Consider the following 5,782-nt stretch of genomic DNA (forward strand, 5'->3'; position numbering starts at 1 on the left):
TTCTGAGTTATAGCAACCACGGCGGCTGGAGGTGATACATTTAAACTTTCAATTTTCTGGACCAAAGCATCCACTTTTGCATTAACGTGATCAAGGTTACTTATCTCGTACATGCCAGTTTTCGTTTGAGGTTTTTCCACCATTGTTCGTTCGGTTCCTCACTGATAGTGGTTTTGGGCCATGCTTTCGATAAGCTGGTAAGCATCAGCATAAGGTTTGTTCATTAGTGCACCACCTGCAGCGGCGTCTATTGTTAACCTTGTGTTGTAGAAGAGACCATTATAAAATGTGTGAATTACTAACCAGTCTTCCAAACCATGGTGTGGGCAAAGTCTCATCATGTCTTTGTATCTTTCCCATGCTTCGAAAAGAGACTCGTTGTCTTTCTGTTTAAATCCGTTTATCTGGGCTCTTAACATAGCTGTTTTGCTTGGCGGAAAGTATCGGGCAAGAAAAACTTTCTTCAACTCGTTCCATGTGGTGACTGAGTTGGAAGGAAGAGATTGAAGCCATCTTCTAGCGCTATCTCTTAATGAGAAAGGAAAAAGACGAAGTCGAATCGCCTCTGAAGTGACACCATTAGCTTTAACAGTATCAGCGTATTGGACAAATACGGATAAATGAAGGTTTGGATCCTCGGTAGGGTTTCCAGAGAATTGGTTCTGTTGCACAGCCTGCAACAGCGAAGGTTTAAGTTCGAAGTTGTTTGCTTCGATTGCGGGTGGAGCAATACTTGAATGCGGCTCATCTTGCGATGGAGCGGCGTAATCTCTAAGAGCACGAGCTGGTTCTGCCATCTCGGTTATCGAAGGAAAAAGGTTTTTGAAATCAGGAAGTTCTATAGGAGGGAGATTGTTTGCAGCACGATATTCTCGAATTCGTCGTAGGACTCGGAGATATAGTTCGATATCGTTGATTCGTAAATAGAGCGGTTCGCCTTGAGAGCGAGTGCGTGGCATACAAATCAACGAAAGAAAGAATAGAAGAAAAAGAAACCTTAGTCTCTACAGCGTAACGGAAGAGTTACGATATCGATTAAATAAAAGTCCCCGGCAACGGCGCCAAAAACTTGATCGCGACTTTATGAGTCGAAATTGGGGTACAAACTGCAAGTGCACAGTTCTATCGCGTAGTTTTAAAAGATATCGATCCCACAGGGACTTATGAATCGATATACCGTTATCTAAGGTTACTTCGTAAAGCTAAGGTGAACAATGTTCGATTGTTTGGGGGAAAGCTAAAAACTAAACTAGGATCTAGATTAAATATTAATAAAGCAGATATCGGTATGTAGTTCGTCGTAATTAGGGAATCAATCCTTTGTCGGTCTCTTGGTTTTAAAATAAATCTTTTCAGTTGACTTTATTGATTAAAAGTTTTATCTCAAACTCTCGCTCTGTTGAATAAACCATGATTTTATGTTAATGTAGCTGTCACTTATAATTAAGTCAAAAACCATTTTTTGAAAGCAATACAGTCCATAGCAACTCTTTTCAAGAAAACACCGACCGTTTAAACACCCTTATCTCAAACTCTCGCTCTGTTGACTTAGGTTATATAATTAAATTCGAATGCTTAACTCTCGTCCTCACATTCAATCTTCAAAAATACTTTTTGGAAAAGATCGGAATTTAATTAACTCTAAAACTTGCTCTCGCCCTGATCTAGAATTAATGTCTAATTTACACTGTCCAGTTAAAACCTCAAACTTTCGCTCTATTGATTTTAACTTCTTTATGTCTTTTACTTTCGTAAAAACCTTTGTTATTAAACCTGTAAATTGAGACCGTAAAAAGAGTGATTTTAATTCTAAACTTAATTTAACCGACTTAGTTTTGATTCCTTATTCCGCTTACTTTACATACCGATATCTAAGCGAATTAGCCAGACATGCTAAACAAACTAAAATACTTATCGTGCATAAACAGACTCATCCCAGGCAGATAATATAAATAAATAATAAAACAAAGCATTAAATAATAATTAAAGAACCTGAATGAGGTAAACAATAGTCTTGAACACTCCACCACAAGCCGGTAGGATTTGTTCTTGGATTCTTCAATTAAACAACAAATTAAAACGAAGGAAATAAAACTAGATTCTAACGTAAGGTTAGATCCGGTAAAAAGGTGCACAATAGTTTCCGGTGTAGAAACTATTGTACGAAAAGAATTAACTAAATGCTAAAAAGGAAAAAGGAAATTAGAAATTGCAAGAGAGATAATGTAGAACTCGTAAAAATAATAAAGAAACAATAATGTTAAGTTGCTGGAAAAGAAAATATGCAAAAGCGAAAACGGCAAAGGAAAAAATGTGGAAAAGCTTCGGACCCCTTTTTGGTTTTGCAAGTGGCTATTTATATATGCTTGAGTAACCGCTTCCGCTGCCAAAAAGGTCTTCAACGTGCATAAATGCATGGCGTGGATATAGGGCTCAACACTCCTCAACGTCTCCTCAACGTCTCTGAGGCGTTGCTTGCGCCAAAAATGTAGGAATGGTGTGACGTTCGTCACACCATGTGTGACGTCCGTCACAGGAGTGTGCAAGGCGTGACGCTCGTCACGCCCTCTGTGACGTCCGTCACATGCACGGCACCTGCGCTTTTGTGTTTTGGGCTGGGCTTTGACATTTGGTTCATTTTCTTTCCTTTTTGCACCTCCTTTTCTTCTATTTTTACTTGTGCTTCAAAATAAGCCACCTGAGACAAATAGGAAGAAAATACCGCGTAATATCTAATAAAATGAAGTGAACTGAAATAAATAATAATAAAATTTAATTGAATTAAGTCCTAAAATATGATATAATTTCGTGTTATCACTCACATTACATGTTGATGCATTGTGGATCTTAACCCAAGATCTATAGAGTCATTCACTTGTGGAGAGAGTTCCAACTTTCTGAACTCCCACACTTTCTATCATTTGAAGCTCTCCCTGACCAGGGATAAGAGCTATGAGGCACACCCCTCATCTCCATTTCATCTGCTTCACCTTAACCCTCAATGTTAAGGTTAAGAGCACCAATTACCCCATTCCAGTTGACTTTAAAGTCTAACCTTGCTTGAGCCTAATTGCTTGTATATAGTGTGTGCTAATTGACTTGTTTGGTTGATTACCTGATTCATCTGTGCATATTTGCTTATGTGTACCTTTGTGCATTTATCATCCTTAATTGTACATAATTGCATTGTTCATATCTGTGTGATCATTTTGTCTTGAGGAGGCAACTGTAAGTCCATTTATTGGCAAGTGTTTCCTATGACCATTGAGGAGTCAATTATAAGTCCAATTATTGGCATTCGCTTCCTGTGATATGGTAGGAGATTGGTGTAAATCCATTGATTGGTATCCGGTATCCTTGTTTCTTTGTTTTGGAGATTGGTATAAGTCCAGATAGATTGGCATCTGATATCCATGTTTTGTTTTGCTTTAGGAGATTGGTATAAGCCCATTTATTGGCATCCGGTATCATTGTTTTATTTTAGGAGATTGGTGTAAATCCATTGATTGGTATCCGGTATCCGCCTTTGTTTGTGAGATTGGTATAAGTCCATTGATTGGCATCCGGTATCATCTTGCTTTTTATTTGCTTACTTGCATTTTTGCCTCATTCCAAAGGACACACTTGAATCATCTTCTATATGATTTCAAGAGGTGAACTCCTAGGAAGTTTTACACTCCTTCATCCACATCCCTTTTGTTTCAAAACCCCTTTTCACTTGTTGACTTTTAAAACTTGTAAATACATAGTGTGCAAACATTTTCATGTCTTTTCAAATTAGAAACCTGGACCTTAAGTCCTTGACTTTTCAAACTTCATTTTCATAACACTTCTTTCTGAATTGAATATTAATCATACTTTGACCATATTTTGTGAATACTCATAATCAATTAACTTCACCCATTCAATTGTTTTGGTGGCTTTGTCCATTGTTGATATGTTTTCATACATTAGCCATAGGTTTCAATTCTCATAGTGGTTGATGTAAATCTCACTGTATCCTTAGTGAGTTGATTATAAGTCTTCCATACTTATTATAGGGTTAACCCCTCACTAGTATGTTGAAGCTATCCTCGCATGGTGGATTGTTGGTCTTGGTTGAGTTTTCTCCCGTTGATAATGAAAAGCCTTAGTGCTCTTGTTTTAAAATGAATCCACTCATATTTTGGAAATCTTTTAGCCGAACTACGGCGTTTTGATCCTTACCTTTCATGGAAGGTACGTAGGCAACGGGTTCATCCGTTCAAACACAAAAATAATAAACTTGTACATTCTTTTCTCATCATCCCAATCATGTTTGCACAATATGTCATAAACAAATAAACTTTTTTTATACAACAAGTGTGAAAAGGGCTCCCTAGGAGTACCTAGGACGTTTTGGGTGCCTAACACCTTTCCATTGCGTAATTTACCCCTTACCCAGACTCTCTGATCTTTTCATTAGTTTTCTATGTGTAAAACTTCTTAGGCTTTTGTTCGCTTTTTAGCCATTCCTTTGGATAAATAAAAGTGCGGTGGCGACTCGATTCTTTGTATACTTTGCTTTTGGTTTAATCGATAAATCATAAAGTGACGAATACACCGCTACACACGAAACAATTCATTCAAGCATGGAGCTCGTGTTTGTACTTTCTGTGGCAAAACCAATCATACTGTTGAAAATTGCTTTAAGAAACATGGTGTTCCACCACATATGCAGAAGCAATTTCAAAATTCAGCTCACAATGTTGCATCAGATGGCATTGATGATGGATCTCTTTCTAATGGTGTTGACACTAAAAGTGACAATTCACCTATGACTCAAGGCCAATTCAATACTCTAATGGAGCTAATTCAGAAGTCTGGTATTGGTCAATCTTCAGGGCATGCTTCTTCTAATCAAGTTGTTGTTGGTCATCTATCAACAGGTAACATATCTCATTGCATGCATAGTAGTAGCCATAGTTCTTGGATCATTGATTCAGGAGCTTCTGACCATATATGTAGTTCTATAAAATGGTTTCATTCTTATAAGCAAATTATTCCAGTCAATGTTAGATTGCCAAATGGTCAATGTCTTACTGCTAGCTATTCTGGTACAATACATTTTTCTCCTGAGTTCATTGTGTATAATGTCCTTTTGATTCCTGAATTTTCATTAAACCTTTTATCTGTTTCCAAATTATGTGAATCTTCTAATTGCAATGTTACCTTTATCAATTCATAATGTGTTATACAGGACAAAGTCACCCTGAAGATGACTGGTTCTGCTGATCAAAAGGATGGATTGTACTACTTAACACTAAGAGATAATACTTTACTTCCTATACACTCACCTGATCTCACATCTGCTATAGCAGCCACAGTAACCTTACCAGAAAAGGCTTTATGGCACTTCAGATTAGGACACTTATCCAATAGTAGACTTCTGTACTTACATTCTCAATTTCCCTTTATCACAGTTAATCATAAAGATGTTTGTAGCTATTCTAGACAAAGAAAACTTTCCTATAAGGTTAGCAATAGTCGTGATGATCATCCTTATGATTTGATTCATTTTGATATTTGGGGACCTCTAGCTGTCCAATCCTTGCATGGTCACTCATACTTTTTGACTGCTGTCGATGATTGTAGCAAATTCACATGGATCACTTTAATGAAAACTAAATTTAAAGCTAGACAGCATGTCATAAATTTTGTCAATCTCATAGAAAATCAACATAAACTTTCTGTCAAAACCATTAGAACTGATAATGGTGCTGAGTTTAACATCCCTGAATTTTATTCATCTAAGGGAATCATT

At 37.1% G+C, this 5,782-nt stretch overlaps 1 pseudogene; it reads left to right on the forward strand.

The window, feature by feature from the left end:
* Positions 1-312: 312 nt before the first annotated feature.
* On the forward strand, positions 313-412 carry LOC127089206 (uncharacterized; annotated as a pseudogene).
* Positions 413-5,782: the final 5,370 nt, after the last annotated feature.

The sequence above is a fragment of the Lathyrus oleraceus genome, chromosome 5 (genome assembly GCF_024323335.1).
Source record: "Lathyrus oleraceus cultivar Zhongwan6 chromosome 5, CAAS_Psat_ZW6_1.0, whole genome shotgun sequence".
Lineage (NCBI taxonomy): Eukaryota > Viridiplantae > Streptophyta > Magnoliopsida > Fabales > Fabaceae > Lathyrus > Lathyrus oleraceus.